The 16780-nt window shown below is 55.0% G+C and overlaps 1 long non-coding RNA gene across 1 annotated transcript in view; it reads right to left on the reverse strand.

Annotated features, from left to right (window-relative positions):
- The window catches only part of LOC105478372 (uncharacterized), a 30233-nt gene extending 13754 nt beyond the window's left edge, over window positions 1-16479 (reverse strand). The window contains exon 1 of the long non-coding RNA XR_985269.2: window positions 15314-16479. This is a non-coding gene — a long non-coding RNA (uncharacterized lncRNA). The remainder of the gene's footprint in view (window positions 1-15313) is intronic.
- Between the last annotated feature and the right edge of the window lie 301 nt (window positions 16480-16780).

Raw genomic sequence — 16780 nt, forward strand, 5'->3', positions numbered from 1 at the left:
TGGGAGGGGGTCAGGAGGCAGGAATAAGGAGTGAGTGGTAATGCGCACAGGGTTTCTTTGTGGAGTGATGAAAATGTGCTATAAAATTGGTTGTAAGGTGGTGGCTCACACCTGTAATCCCAGCACTTTGGGAGGTCGAAGCGGGTGGATCACGAGGTCAAGAGATTGAGACCATCCTGGCCAACATGGTGAAACCCCATCTCTACTAAAAACACAAAAATTAGCTGGGCATGGTGGTGCGCACCTGTCATCCCAACTACTCAGGAGGCTGAGGCAGGAGAATCGCTTGAACCCAGAAGGCGGAGGTTGCAGTGAGCCAAGATTGCACCACTGCACTCTGGGAACAGAGTGAGACTCTGTCTCAAGAAAAAATAAATAAAAAGTCGGTTGTGGAGGTGGTCACATAACTCAATGAATGCACTAAAAGCCATTGAATTCTACACTTTAAATCAGTGACTTGTATGGTATGTGAATTACATCTCAATAAAGCTTTTTTTGTTATTGTTATAAAGGAATTATTCACCGAGATGGGAATAGGAAGACCATGGAGGAAGAAAGACCAGTAAGGCAGTAAGGAGGCAACTACAGCTGCTGAGGGTGGGAATGGGGAATGTCAGAGCCACCACTGTGGCAGTGAATGGGACCTGGATCTGGAGATGAGGCAGAGCCCACAGGACTGAGTCACTGGCTGAGTGTGTGTGTGTGTGTGTGTGTGTGTGTGTTGGGGGAAGGGGATTAATAGCTCATTTTTACTGAGCACTATCTGTATGGCTACTTCTAATGGAATATCTCATTGTTTCCTTACTAGAAGTCTATAAGAGGAGCACTGATGCTATCTGGGAAACTGAGGCACAGAAAGGCTCAGGAACTTGGTAGGATCACACAGGAGGTGGTAGAGCCAGGATTTGAGTATGGTGGTTGACTCCAAAGCCTGCATTCCTCTGACCCCAGGGCTTCTGGGCTGGGTATTTAGGAGGTGACATTACTCTCCGAGTAGAGGATACTGAAGGAGGGGCAAGGATGTGGGGGAAAGGGGACCAGTTCAGTTTGGGACACAATGGAGTTGAGATGCCTCTGGATGTCCAGTCGCAATTCCTACAATGAGTTATCTGAATCAGGAACTTTACAGAGAGGAAGCCTAGAAACAACAGATTTCCGAAGCCTGGGCACATGTCTGTTCTCCTCCGGAGTGGACAAGCTCAGATACAGGGGTATGGTTGGGAGAGAAGAGGCTCAAGGATGAGGACCTAAGGTTCTTGCTACTGAAGAAGGGAGCCGAGGAGAGGACCCAGCCGTGGAGGCGGACAGCAGTCCCAGGGTAAAGGCAAGGCGGGAGGGAGCCCCGGAGCTGAGCATGGCCAAGGGAAGGGTGCAGGACCTCGGCGATCCGTAAGATGAAGACTGACAGGAACCACTCTGTTTAGCCACAGAGCTAAACAGGCACAGTCAGATTATCCCGGGGGAGGAATGAATGAGGGTAAAGAAGAGGCGACAGGGAGGCCGATCTGGATTTTCCCACGGAAGGAAATCGCTTTTCAGGCCCCTGGTGGTGAAAGGAGGAACAGAGGGAGCATCTCCAAGAGTCCTTTGCAGCTGCCTCTGGTAGTACCGCCCCCCCCACTCCCGGCCTGTCTGTGTCTGTGGTCTGGGGGCTCCCAGGGCTATTCTCCCTGCAGCCTAGGGTACGGACAGCCACCACCTGCCACCCAGAGCAGCAGCCGTGTCGACGGCTTCTGTTGAACTGGTTTAGGAGCATAAACTATAGTTGGCTGAGGTATGGGGATGTTTTAAGCTACAGAGTATTTTACAGAGTTTTGCCAAAGGTTGCATTCTGCTCAGAAACCTAGCCTGTTCCAATTATTCTTTCTTGCCATGCTTCAGGAAAATCTAATCTACCGTAAAATCAGCAACCACAGCTATGAGAGCTAAGCCAGGTGCCACCTGGGGTTAAGGTCCCTCAGCTGCCTTAACCCCTGCAAGCTCCTCTCCTTTGCAGCCACCTCCTGACACCTCATATGACACTGCCCACCCCACAGGGCCTTTGCCACCATTTCCTCAAGATAAACAATTGCTGAATGAATGAATCATCCACCAGCCAGCTCCCCCTGCCAAGAGCAAGGAAGCAGCAAGGCCCCTCCCCTCTGTCACCCACACCTCTCACTGTTACCCCAACAAGGGTGCCACCCAAGGTTTCTAGTTCAAGAAACAAAACCTCCCAGACCCGCATTGCTAATCACACCTACTGAGTATAAGTTAAAAGCGAGCGAGGCTCTCCCTGACCAGTGGGGTGGGGCGGGGCGGGGCGGGGAGTTGCCTTTCCTGCACAGCTGACATACAGGCACCCCTGGCTGCTACCTTGCCTGGGCTGTGGAGGTGATTTCACTTCTCCTGCAGCCTCTTCTCTCTGCGTCCAGCTATCCTTGCCTGTTTGATGCGGGACAGCACAGGGAGCTTGCTGCTCTTGCCTGGAGCTAGCTAGAAGGATGAGGTGGCTTTGGAAGGACTTGGAGGACCTACTCCCCACTTCATCATCATCAAAGGTTCCTCTCCATCCAGGTTTGCTGATGTTTACGGGAGTCTGGAGGGCAGGCAAGGGGCAGAGCGGCAGCCGGCCAAGGCCCAAAGGGGTTGCAAGGTCACATAGAGGACCTTGGGCTTCGCTGCACAGCTCCAAACACATTAAAACCCTGAAGGTTCGAAGATGTATGAAACAATCCCCTAAAAATGAAACTGCCCAGGGGAGCCCTCTTTGTAGCTCACCTGCCCCTGCCGCCTTTCTCGTATTTCTTGAGGCTGTGTGCTCTGCTCTCTGGGACCAGATGGCCTGTTGGAGACTTCTGGCAAACGCCCCAGCGCCTCTGCCCAGAAAATGCAGCAATCTCCACTCCCTGCCTGCCCACAGCCAGGCCAGGTTGCAGTGTCTCGAGCCTGCTGGGTTCTCAGACCAGGCTAGAAGAACCTACCCAGTAAATTGTTTTGTCCCAAAGCCAGAGATGTCAGGAGGAGTCTGTGCCCCCTCTGCCCCACCCCATCGCCTGAAGGAGCAACACAGCTTCATTTTATAAAACCAGGATACAGAATGGCCTGGCCCCAAGCCACCCTGGACCCAGCAGGCCAGCCCTGCCCCTCTCCCCTCAGCCCCTTTGTCAGGACTGGTGCGGGCCAGGAAGGTGGGTGGTAACTCTTCAGGAGCAGTCAAGGAGCACAGCTGCTGGGATGTAGGGGTCCAGTCACCCAAAGCATGACAGAATATCTGGTGATTTGGGGACCCACCTACTTGTCGGGAGCAGCAGCTCAAGGGCACGAGAAGGTGTTGAGGGAAGGAGGGTCAAGGTGGCTGGGGCTGGAGATCCTGGATGGCTGGCCATGGAGCCACATCACTCGTCTCCCAGGACCTCCTTCAGCATCCGCACAGCAGGAGCACTGCCCTGCCCTGCCGCCCATGGCCCGCCTCAGCGGAACTGGAGCCAGGGGCCACCTCTCTTCTGACCCTGCCTGCACAGCTCGCCTTCCCCGCTCTCTCCAACCCACAGCCAATGCTGCCCCAGGCCCCGTGGCGGTAGGAATGGCCTCTCCCATATCCCCCTGATGCAATAAAAGCCCAGTTACCTGCAGACCAGCTCAATCCAGCTCCAGATTCCCAGGGAAGAGACTGAACAGCCCACCCTGGCTGGGCTCATGCTCAGGCTGGAGGGTGTCACTGAACCTGCAGCAGTGACAGAGACCAGTGAGAGAGGGTCTTGTTGGGCAAGGGTGGAGGACCGCTCTGGCTAAGGGGTTTGCTGTGGACTAGAAAGATGCTCTCAAAATGTGTTCACCTCAGATGCTGCAACCATCCCTATAAGCTTTATGAAATGAACCTGGGAAGTAGGGAAGGGGAAAAGGAGAATAAACCCAGCTGGCAGCACATCCAGCATTGAGCACGAGGCCAGCCCACTGCCAGACCCGCTTTCTCAGAGGTGCTTGCCTATTGCCCCAGAATCACGTAGACCCTGTGACAAGAGTAAAGTTCCCCGTCACTGTTCTATAGATAACAACTTGAACACTATAAAATGGTAAGTTTTCCATTTGAGATATTCTTTCAGGTCCTTGCATATCAGTGACACTACTGATGTCAGCTAGTCTCAAGGACCCCATGGAAACAGACTTACAAAGAATGGAGTTTCCACCTCCTGGTGGCTTCATTCCCCTCACTCCAACCAATTAAAGACCCCAATCTCCCAAACCCTCACCCTCCATGATCCCCTTAAAAATCCCAGCCCAGAACTCCTCAGGGAGATGAATTTCAGGACTTTCTCCCGTCTCCTGGCTTGGTGCCCTGCTATCATTTCCCTGCTGTCTCGAGGTAATTGACCTGTTACTGCACAGTGGGCATGCAAACCTGTCGGTCCTAGAGCAATGCCATCTTATGGAGGGGGATTTCGGGAGGAGGCGCAGGCGTGGGGAGAAAAGTGGTGAGTCTGAACAGCCCCTACCGCGTGGAGAGTCTGGTGGGATCATGCTCTGCAGAGGCCCACTTGGAGGCATGGATCTGGGAGCCTCCAGTAACCAGGTGGGGAGTGAGGTCATGGGGGTGCAGGAAGAGAGATGAAGGGGCTGAGGAAGAGGCAGAAAGAAGCATCAGCAGCTGAGAACACAGTGGAAGGGGGCAGAGCAGGAGCAGTTAGGGAGGCGGGAGGAAAACAGGCAAAACAGTCTCCCAGGGAAGAGGAGGGAGGGGAGGGAAGAGGTGCACAGGGCCTGGTGCTGCTCAGAGGCCAGGCAGGATAAAGCCTGTGAGGGGACAAGACTGGAGGAGCGGTTCTCGGAAAGGCCCCTGAGAGGGGTGGGCTGAATCTGGAGAAGCGAGTGGGAGATTCTCAGGTGGAGAATCAGGCAGCCAGGTCTGAAGGATGAGAATACATCCTGTGGAAAGACCCCGAGGAAGTAGAATGCCTCTGGGCAACTTCCAGGGACAAGGAGTTGACACAGGGTGTGGCAGTGGGGAGTGGTAGTGGGTGTGGGAGGTGAGACACTGAACAGACGTAGAAAAGAACCACACGCAAAATGCTCACTGCACTGCTGAAGCCGAGCACGCCTTATTCTGTAGAACGGAACTGCAGCCCTGGGGCCAAATCTGGCTTGATACCTGTTTTTGTGAATAAAGTTTTATCGGAACACACACAGACCTGCCTGTTCATTTGCATACTGCCTGTGGCTCTTTTCACCCCACAAGACCTTACAGCCTGAAAACATTTATAAGTGGCCCTTTAAAGAGAAGGTTTGCCTGCCCCTGCTGTAGACAATGTTTCCCCACTGAGCCACTCTGAGAGATGATCAAGAGGATCAGGCCTCACTGGCTGCAGTGGAGGCAGCGCTGGAGGGCAGGAGGCTGGAGGCAGGGGGCCAGGGACCTGGCATGGCTGTCATCCTGGTGACAGCTGATGCCGATCTCAATTCACGGAGTCAGGATTGAGGGCACTTGACGTTCCAGGGAGGGCAAATAAAATCCTTTGTTTAGGCCAGGTGTGGAGGCTGATGCCTGTAATCCCAGCACTTTGGGAGGCCAAGGCGGGCGAATCACCTGAGGTCAGGAGTTCGAGACCAGCCTGGCCAACATGATGAAACCCTGTCTCTACTAAAAATACGAAAATCAGCCAGGCGAGGTGGCGGACACCTGTAATTCCAGCGACTCAGGAGGCTGAGGCAGGAGAACAGCTTCAACCCAGGAGGCAGAGGTTACAGTAAGCCAAGATCACGCCACTACACTCCAGCCTAGGCGACAACAGCAAGACTCTGTCTCAATAACTAACTAACTAAATAAATAAATAAGCAAACTTTGGTTAGCGCTGGCCACCTGAAGTGCTGGGTTGAGAAAAACCCCAAGCATGCAGGTTGGCTCAGCGAGAGTTCACAGCATTGTTAACATCACAGGAAAAGGGACCGGGACGGGGTAGCACAGGACCACATAATTTTTCCCCAGTTTAAAATATCTATTTCCGTTGTGTTGAAAACTAAAGCTTGGCCACTGGGATTTCTCCTCTGCTGAAAGATACTTTAAAAATTCATCTGGCCGGGCGCGGTGGCTCACGCCTGTAATCCCAGCACTTTGGGAGGCCGAGGCGGGCGGATCACAAGGTCAGGAGATCGAGACCACGGTGAAACCCCGTCTCTACTAAAAATACAAAAAATTAGCCGGGCGCGGTTGTGGGCGCCTGTAGTCCCAGCTACTCGGGAGGCTGAGGCAGGAGAATGGCGTGAACCCGGGAGGCGGAGCTTGCAGTGAGCCGAGATCGCGCCACTGCACTCCAGCCTGGGCGACAGAGCGAGATTCCGTCTCAAAAAAAAAAAAAAAAAAAAGAAATTCATCTTGGGATGTGCTCACGTTTGAAATCTCTAGAATTCCCTGAGACTCTTAATGGCAGAACCTGGGAGGCTTGTCTGGGCTTATACGCAGACCAAAGCCTCTGCCTGCAAGTCAGTCCTGCATTCCAAAGAAGGAAATGAGGGTTGCCGGGGTCTGACCTCACCCAAGGGCTGCAGCGTTCAGCTGCAGAAGGAGGCTGGGGTTTTGAGGCCACTTGCGCTGCTGCAGACTCCAGGAGCCAGGCCTGGGCTTTGACTGGTAGAGTCGGAGCAGTGGAAGCTTGCCAGACCCCAGGAGAGCTGCCGCCTGGGTAGAGCAGGCCAGAGGCCTGTGCATGGGCCACAGGGAAAGAAGGCACAAGCCCAAGGAACCTGGCGAGTGCCTGCGTCTGCTCTGGACGTGCTTACCCAGAGAAGCAGGATCATGGCTCCCAGGGGCGATCTGGGTGTTTGGTGACACTTCCATCTGAGAGCAGGGCCCAGGTGGAAGAGGCAGCCGGATGCAGTTTAGTGGGGCTGGTTCCATGGACATTTGGGGTTGGGTGGGACAGGAAGCGGGATCTGAAAAAACAGTGTGACCATGCCCAGTTAGCTAGGGAAGGAAATACAAAGCCTTTTACAAAGTTTTTTCTGGGTGAGCAAAATGGGCACAGCAATGTGCTCCTGTCCCATTGAGAGCCTGGAGATGCAGGCAGGGCTGTGGGCTGAGGCCTGGGGCTATGAACCACGCAGGACTCCAGCATCAGATATCTTTTCCTGAACCACAGTGCCATGAGACGTCTTTGGTTGAGCGCCTGCCAGATGGCTATGAAATGAGCTGTATGTGCACAAGAAACGAGGTGACAGGAATGCACCTTCGCCCACCCTGGAAGGACAAACAGGACTTCGTGCCCCTCCTCCAGGCTCCCAGAGTGGGAAGGAAGGATGGGCTTGGGAGCTGATTATCTGTGCTTCAGGGGCTGCCCAGGCAAGAAGGAACCACCTCCCATAGCCAGACCAGAGAGGAATCACTTGAGTTGCCTGAGGCCCAGCAGGAAGGGGGCCTTGGGCTTGGGGTCCTCTGGTAGGAAAGGCCTGCCTCCTGCCCAGGCGGCCAGACTGTCCATGGGCTGTGGCATGGGCCCTGGAAGAGCCACAGAGCTCCCCAGTCTCAAGAGCCCTGAAGGGGTCCCTGGGCACCCAGGGAGGACCCCATGGGGACATCTCTGAGCCCCTGGAGGTAGGGAGACTGTTCAGGGAACAGAGGAGCCGCAGTGGGAGTGCAGCAGTGAGGATGACCAGAAGTCATGGCGCCGGTGGGAGTGTAGCAGCAAGCACGACTAGAGGTCACTCTCATGGCCATCCTGGTTTTGGAGGGCTTTGGCTGGTTTCTTTACTGCAACCTGTTTTATCAGCAAGGTCTTTATGACCTGTATCTTGTGCTGACCTCCTATCTCATCCTGTAACTTCCTTAACCACCTGGGAATGCAGCCCAGTAGTTCTCAGCCTCATTTCCCCCGGCCTCTACACAAGATGGAGTTGCTCTGGTTCACACGCCTCTGACACATGCAGTGAGGACCCCTCCCCGGCCAGGAACCCAGTGGATGATTCCTCTCAGGAGGTGCAGCTGGGATTTAATTTAATTTAGGGAAATGATGTTTGTTTCATGTTCAAGTGTGATGGGGTGGTTACACCAGTGACAGAGGCCCTTTGAACTTACACACACAAAAGGCAACTCATTCTCAGGAAGATGAGAAAGCAGAAAGAGCCTCAAGACAGGAAGCTCAGCTTGGTGTCACCCAAACGTGTCTCCCCTTGACAAGTCACCTCCCGTGATCTGCCCGTCCCCAGGGAGGACAGGCAAGAGGCGGTGATGGGCTGTCGACGTGCATGTGGGTGTGTGGCAGTTGACAGGGCACCTTCGTAGGTTTCTTCTCTTCAACTTGACTGCCACCCCCTCAGAAACTGAGACCCACCAGCGGCCGGCCTGAGGCACCCGTAGCTGCAGGGAGCCGGGCACATCCAGGGCGTTGGGTGTGTCTCTCCTCCACTGTGGTAGAGGCTCCCCTCCACTGTGCCAAGCCCAGGGGGAGCTGGCAGGCCCCATGGGTGTGGCCCAGAAAGACTGGCAGTGTCTGTCCCAGACCTCAGGGCCGCAGACACCAGATAAGTACCCACTGCACTCAAGGCCTGTCTGATAAAGTCCTGTGCCCAGGCTCTCCAAGTCCTGACACTGAGGAGACCCCCAACAGAGGAGGATGGAGCAGCGGGCAAGGCTCTCGGCTCCGGGGACTCACACCCAGCTGCAGAGGCAGGGGGAGCCGCCCTTTCTGTGGCCGGGGAAATTGAGGTCACTTCCTGTCTCGCTTCCGTCTCTCTGTACCGGGTGCATCCTTCAGAAGCGGGGTGGGCGGCTGCAGGGCAGCGCCAGGCAAGGCTGCGAAGAAGCCGGCGCTCCCCGGGTCTAGGACAAAGAACACAGCAGGGGACTCCTCGGCAGTGTCCCTTCACCTCTCTTCCTGCTCCTCGATTGATTCTCCCCACCCCCACCACTGGCCCAGGTGGAGACTCTCGGTGATGAAGGTGCCAGCAGTGAGGGACTTGCAGAGTCCGCATCTCTCCGCAGCTCAAGGGGCTCTCGGAGGCCACTGGGAGCTGGAGAGCGAGGAGGTCAGAGGCCTACAATTAGTTTTGCTGCTTGGAGAAGGAACAGAGGAGGACTTTTCTAGGGCTGTGGCTCCATAAATAGCTCTAACTGTTCCTTCTCTCTCTTTCATGTTCTTTCAAACATAAAGAAAGAAACAAGCTCTAGCAAGGGACTCAAATTAGACCTGCAGGTATTTGCCAAAAGTTAAGGGGCCAGAAAGCCAGAAGGTGGACACAATCTTAGGGACCCTGGGCCATGAGCTGTGAGACCTCTAGGATCAGCAGGGCCTGACAGGGCCACGCAGGAAGCCCTAACTTCAAAGCCACAGGCACCAGGGAGTGGGTGGGGCTCCCCAAAAACCACACACTGCTCCCCAAACTCCTTTTAGAAGTGCCCCAGAAGACCAGGACCTGGCTGTACACAAAAGCACCATGCTGTCCTCAGACCAGATCCCTTGGATGAGGTCCTTAAAGACCCCCTGGAGCTCAGTTTCCTCATCAGTAACTGGAGAGGTTTGCACCAGGTGGTCCTTGAGGGGCTCCCCAGCTCTGAGCCCATGATGGTGCATTTCACCCCTGGACTGTGTGCAAAAACTTGAGAAGGAGTAGGGAATAGGACAGATGTGAAATGTCCTATTCTTGACGGGGTCCCGTACCTGCCCCATAGCTACTGCACTAGAAGCAGGGCCCGGAATCCACACTTCAACAAGCTCACGCTAAAATGCGAGACCATGCCACGCTGGCCTTTGTGGGGCTCCTCAGCCATGTTTTTGCATCTGCTGTTCTCTCTGTCTCCATTATTTCCCCTAGATCTGCACTACTGTGTCCCTGATTTCACTCAGATCACTGCCCATTGTCCTCTTCAGAGAGGTCTTTCTTGACTGCCTCCTCTAACAGATAAACAAGTAATTGTTTAACGTAGGTATGTCCCACACAATGTTTGGAAAATACCGATACTAAAAAAATTATTTGTGATTGATCTGAAATTGAAATGTAACTGGACATCTGGTATTTTTATTTCCTACATCCAAATAAAAGGACTCTGCACCCCAGCCCCCAGACTATAGGCCATTTGTGAGCTTGAGTCTCCAGGGGCAGCAGACAGGGCTGCAGCTGCTCCCCCTGCCCAGCCCTTCCCCTCTGCTCCCCTCCAAGAAAGATGCATAAATGCCCAGGGTGGCCTAGGCAATTAAGGCAAATTGTCTTCTGGGCAGTCCTGCATACCTGCAGAGGAGTGTACCTGCAGAGGAGTGTACCTGCAGAGGAGTGTACCTGCAGAGGCGTGTACCTGCAGAGGAGTGTACCTGCAGAGGCGTGTACCTGCAGAGGAGTGTGCCTGCAGAGGAGTGTGCCTGCAGAGGAGTGTGCCTGCAGAGGAGTGTACCTGCAGAGGAGTGTACCTGCAGAGGCGTGTGCCTGCAGAGGAGTGTGCCTGCAGAGGAGTGTACCTGCAGAGGAGTGTACCTGCAGAGGAGTGTACCTGCAGAGGAGTGTACCTGCAGAGGCGTGTGCCTGCAGAGGAGTGTGCCTGCAGAGGCGTGTACCTGCAGAGGAGTGTACCTGCAGAGGCGTGTACCTGCAGAGGAGTGTATCTGCAGAGGAGTGTACCTGCAGAGGCGTGTACCTGCAGAGGCGTGTGCCTGCAGAGGCGTGTACCTGCAGAGGAGTGTACCTGCAGAGGAGTGTACCTGCAGAGGCGTGTACCTGCAGAGGAGTGTACCTGCAGAGGCGTGTGCCTGCAGAGGAGTGTGCCTGCAGAGGAGTGTGCCTGCAGAGGAGTGTACCTGCAGAGGAGTGTACCTGCAGAGGTGTGTACCTGCAGAGGAGTGTATCTGCAGAGGAGTGTACCTGCAGAGGCGTGTACCTGCAGAGGCGTGTGCCTGCAGAGGCGTGTGCCTGCAGAGGAGTGTACCTGCAGAGGTGTGTACCTGCAGAGGCGTGTACCTGCAGAGGAGTGTACCTGCAGAGGAGTGTACCTGCAGAGGCGTGTACCTGCAGAGGAGTGTACCTGCAGAGGAGTGTACCTGCAGAGGCGTGTGCCTGCAGAGGAGTGTACCTGCAGAGGAGTGTACCTGCAGAGGTGTGTACCTGCAGAGGAGTGTACCTGCAGAGGAGTGTACCTGCAGAGGTGTGTACCTGCAGAGGAGTGTGCCTGCAGAGGAGTGTGCCTGCAGAGGAGTGTACCTGCAGAGGTGTGCACAGGAGTTTCTGGGCCAAGAACAAGACCTAAGGGCTTTCTCCTTCCGTTCTCCCCTCCCTGCCTCCTACCCCACATGTTTAAGGTGCCTTGAGTCCCCAGACGATCACACACTCTAGCCAGCTGTACATATCAGTACAGACACACTACAATTAGGCAACTGCTGCATGTGAGAGCCCCTGCCATAGGCAACAGGCACCATGGGCCAGACATAGAAATAGAAGGTGAGGCTCCTGCCAGTAAGCATGACAACCTGGAATTGGGGTGTGTTATAGGTTAAATGGTGTGTTCCCCCAAAATTCATATGCTGAAGTCCTAACCCCCAGGACCTCACAATGTAACCCTGTTGGGAGATAGGGTCTTCACAAAGGTAAATCAAGAGGACATGAGGTCATTAGAGTGGGCCCTAATCCAATATGACTGGTGTTCTTTTACAAAAAGAAACCTGGGGCCAGGCACGGTGGCTCACACCTGTAATCCCAGCACTTTGGGAGGCCAAGTGGGTGGATCACCTGAGGTGAGGAGTTCAAGACCAGTCTGACCAATATGGCGAAACCCCATCTCCACTAAATACAAAAAATTCACCAGGCGTGGTGGTGTGCACTTGTAATCCCAGCTACTCGGGAGGCTGAGGCAGGAGAATCGCTTGAACCCAGGAGGTGGAGCTTGCAGTGAGCTGAGATTGTGCCACTGCACTCTAGCCTGGGCAACAAAGCGAGACTCCATCTCAAAAAAAAAAAAAAAAGGAAAGGAAAAGAAAAGAAAAGAAAAGAAAAAAGAAAGAAACTTGGACACAAATGCATGCTGTTGGAAGACCGTGGGAAGACACAGGCAGAAGGTGGCCATCTCCAAGCCAGACAGGGGTCTCAGAAGGAGGCCACCCTGCCAACGCCTTGGTTTTGGACTCCAGCGTCCAGAATTTCGAGATCATAAATGGGGGTTGTTGAAGCTGCCCAGTTTGGGGAACTTTGTGACAGCTGCCCTAGAAATCTGATTCACTGTACTTAGCCTCCGTGCTCAGGCTGGCTCCACCCTCTCTCTCCCGGCACCTCCCATCGGGTGGGGACCTGCAGCCATTCCCAGGTGGGGGTCTCCACAAGGACAAGTTTGGGATGAAGCCTCAGGTCACCTGGCTTCCTGGATCTATAAACTCTCATCTAAGCAACAGGCTTGGCTCAGGAAAGCCACTCGGTGCCAACCAGCTTGAGAGCCTAGCTCCCGAAGGGGGAACACCCCGCAGAGAACACACACACTTTCGTAACAGCCTTGCTGGGGAAATTTGGCCCCCATTGGCTGCCAAAACCTCACTGGAAGTCAAAAATAGGATTGTCAGATCTTGTGGCTGAATGAAAGAAACTCAGACCAGCAAGGTAAGGAAGACAGAGTTTCTGCTCTCCAGAGCCTGCCTGTGCTCTCAGGACAGGCCTTGGTGGGGCAGCATGTGAACCAGTGGGGCAGTGTTTTTCTTTCTTTTCATGTTCCCAGCACCTGGCACATGGTAGGTGCTCAGACAGTGCTAAGGACTTCTTAAATTCAAACATACACATCCTAACCCATGCAGCAGGGAACGGAGATCATTGGGCACTCGTGAGCTGTCCACTGGTGGTGGGAAATTTGAGCCGCTGTCTTCAGGACCCAGACCAGGCATCAGGGACCCAGATTCTGGAGCAGACAACCATGCCGGCTGACCTCGGACGACGTCTCATCCCGTACTCTGTGTCTCTTGTCCTCTGTGAAATGCAAGAGCCTCCATCCCTAAGGGGGCAGAGTCCTTCCCGGTTTTGAGCTTGGTGCGAAGCTAGAAGGAAGCCCCTTGGCTCCCACCTGCCAGTCACTGCGGGGCACTCCCCCAAGACCTTCTAGCCATCTCCGTTGCTCAGAGCCCCACTGTGGGAGGTCCGAGCTCTCAGAGGCTGCAGGGAAGAGTGACAAGGATGACGCCCGCACCAACCCCATCAGGGTTCCTGCGGGTGCAGATCACACGTGGACCGCCCAGGCTTGTCTTTAGTGTTAAGGGGAGATGAATAGATTGAGTGACTGCCTTGCACCTGCCTCAGGACACAGTAGTGAGCGGTAGGAGGAAGGTGTGGAGGCAAAAGGGGGCTCCAGGGTAACCCCTGACTGAACTGAGAGTGCACAGGTGGTCATCCCGCACCCAGTCCTCCTGTCAACACCAGTAAGTGGGCGGGCCCCTCCCTGGGCAGGGCAAGACCCCTGGGCCTGAGGGAGATGGGAATGAGAGCAGGTGGCAGGGGTGAACATCTCCACAGGAGGCAGAGCCTGGGAGCCAGCGCCTCCAGTTGGCCCCTACTGCTGGGTGTCATGGGTATGAAGGGAGACGTGTGGACCGCCACCAGAAGGGGAAGGGACCTTCCAACCCACAGGCGACCAGCACGCTGGGCCCAGGTGGGGGCCAAGAACCCGGTCTGGAGGTGAGCAAGAAGCTCAGGTCTGACACTGTCACCCAGAAAGACGCAGGTGGCCTTGTTCCAGCCACTTCCACTCTGAGCTTTGCCTGCTGATCACACCAAACTGCAAGGGGAACCCCTGCCCCGCACTGCCACCGCCTGAGGCCCTCTCCAAACCATCCCTGATAGAGCTGAGCCTTGAGGGGCAGGACTCCCCTAAAAACATCCCGTCTTCAGCAGGGGTCCAGGGGCCCAGACAGTTGGGGGACCACCCCTTGTTATGGAGTCACTGGGAGGGCCACCCTAAGACAGTCAAGCAGGGGACCACCCCTCCCAGCATGGGCAGACCTAGCAGGGCAGCCCCGGGACTTGGAGCATGAGATCCAGCTTCCTGAGGCTCCACTCCAGGTGGAGGCAGACCAGGCCACCGCTGGCTTTCCAAGGAAGGCACATTGCCCAGCTGTGAGGAGGGTGGTTGGCCTCCAGCTGTTGGCTTCCTCAGGGTCGGCATCTTCTCAGCTCTCGAGGAGTCTGAGCTAGGTGAGGATACAAGGGCCTGACTATTCCGTGCCTGAAGGGCTCCTCTGATGGGCAGCACTGGCTCTGCGTGCCCACTGGGCTGCCAGAAGTGAGTGTGACAGATCCACACTGCAGCCTACTGACCCTCCTGCACACTCTCTCTTTTCTTCATGGGTGTTGCTCCCTCATAAATCTCTCTCTCTCTCTCTCTTGTTTTTTTTTTTTTTTTTTTGAGCCTGGGTCTTGCTCTGTCACCCAGGCTGGAGTTCAGTGGCACAATCACATCTCGCTGCAGCCTCCACCTCCCGGGCTCATGTGATTCTCCTACTCCAGCCTCCTGAGTAACTGGGACAACGGGCATGTGCCGCCACGCCTGGCTAACTTTTGTCTTTTTTGTAGAGACAAGGTCTTGCCACATTGCCCAGTCTGGTCTCAAACCCCTGGTCTTAAGCAATCCACTCACCTTGGCCTCCCCAAGTGTTGGGATTACAGGTGTGAGCCACTGTGCCCGGCTCCTAATAAATCTTTTGCTCCCCTAACTCTGACTCAGGGTTGGCCTCCTGGAGAATCCCACCTGTGGCACCCTCTTCTATACTCCTGTGCCTCCGTTTCCACCTCACAGGTGGTATCCACGCCTCTAACCCAACACTGCAGCGGGACTGAGCCAGAACCCTGTGCTGTGCCCACCTTCCCGAAGCACTCTGACCTCATGATTCCCCTCCTGCCCAGTGAAGAGACGAGACAGCCTCGTGCCCACCCCACAGCACTGGCCATGCCTCCTGCATGGTTCCTAATGATTAGTACCTGTGTCTCCTAAAGATGCTATGAGCACCTTAAAGGGCCTTCCCATATTTATTCTAATTCTTCCAGACCAGTCAGCAAATGGCCAGCCCGGCACTCTCTAGGCCCCCGGTGAGTGGGATGTCCACTTCATGAGGATTCTCCCTCCTCCGGAGGACAGCCCTGGCCAGTGGAATGTTCTGGATTGTAGAAACCTACCACCCCATTCTTCCCATTATTCCTCACACGACTGGATTTCCAAATCCAGTCCCCCACCACTGTGCCCACGCAACCTGAACATGTTGTAGTTTGCTGATGAACTTCAAAAGTGGGGTACCCAGGGCTCAACACAGCTCCCTGGAACGAGCCGATTGGCTGAGCGGAGAAAAAAGGCTCTGTGGATACATTTGTTGACATAACCAAAGGTCATATTCGTTACCTTGGACTTCATGCAGACTCTTCAGTCCGAATACCTGCGTTCATATATCTTCTCAGTCAGCTTCGCCTCGGATGCATTACTTCATGTCTGTGCCTCCGTCTCTCAGCTGTGAAGTAGGATCCTACCAGTACCCTCCAATCGCAAACCGAGAGGCTGGGAAAAGGCAACGACGCCTATCGGCCAGCAGAGGGCGCTGCGCACCCGTGTTGGACGGGGCTCGCTGCGGAGCATGACCGCCAGGGGTCGCCCGAGCGCTGCCGTCCAGGCCCCGGGCTCCGGCAGAGTCTGGCTGGCCTTCCGTGCCCAGCGGACCTGCACCCCTGGGGCCTTGGTACGTGCCGCCCTTCCCTGCTCCTCACTCTCCCCGCTCGCCTGGTAGGCTCCTCGTGGTTCCCTGCAAATCCCCACACCAGCCCGGCTGCGGTGGCCGAGGGCGGATGGGCAGGCTGGGTGAGATTGGCGGGATGGTGTAGGCAGTGATGCCAGCCTTGGAAAGGATGGAAATGACACCGCACAGAGTACAGCAGACCCATCACCTCCAAGGACTCGATGAGGTCGAGGCCAGCTCCTCTCCCTAGCAGTGTCTTTTCGTCACCTGCTCCTGAGGCCTGTCCTGGCCCAGGACCTCATGTGCTCCTCCTGGCCAGGTGCCTGTACCATCCACCCTTGCCCGGGGTGCCCTCTGCTCCATTAAATGCCCCGCCTGAGAGCCTGCGAACTCCCAGGACTGTTCCTCCGTGGAGGTCCCCAGGGCCAAGGAAGCAGGCTGGCTTTAGCGGGTACTGCAGAACAACAGACGGGATCCAGAGCTGATGTTAGAATTCTCCTTCCCGGCCGGGCACAGTGGCTCACGCCTGTAATCCCAGCACTTGGGGAGGCCAAGGCGGGAGAATCACTTGGGGTCAGGAGTTCGAGACCAGTCTGGCCAACATGACGAAACCTCATCTCTACTAAATATACAAAAATTAGCCAGGCATGGTGGTGCACACCTGTAATCCCAGCTATTCAGGAGATGAGGTAGGAGAATCGCTTGAACTCTGGAGGCAGAGGTTGCAGTGAACCGAGATCGGGTCATTGCACTCATTGTCAGCCTGGGTGACAAGAGCAAAACTCCATCTCAAAAAATAAAAACAAAAATAATTCTCCTTCCACTTGGTGAGGAAATGGAGATGACACCTCTTTCTGGCCAGATGGGAAATGGCAGTGAATGGTCACAGTTCCCCTTCCTCTTGGTGGCCAAGGAAGCATTTTAATTGGGCCTAAAGTCGAGGAAACTCCTGTTTCCAAAGTGCCTGCTGGGTCCTTGTCAGCCAAGGGAAGACCATCACATATCCAAGAAGATTCATTTTCAGTGTCGACTTGACCATGGGATGCCCAGGCATTTGGTCAGACATGATTCTGGTGTGGCTGTGAGGGTGTTTCTGGATGCAATTTGCATTTTAATGGGCAGACGGAGTACAGCAGATC

This window comes from Macaca nemestrina, chromosome 1 (assembly GCF_043159975.1).
Source record: "Macaca nemestrina isolate mMacNem1 chromosome 1, mMacNem.hap1, whole genome shotgun sequence".
Taxonomy (NCBI): Eukaryota; Metazoa; Chordata; class Mammalia; order Primates; family Cercopithecidae; genus Macaca; species Macaca nemestrina.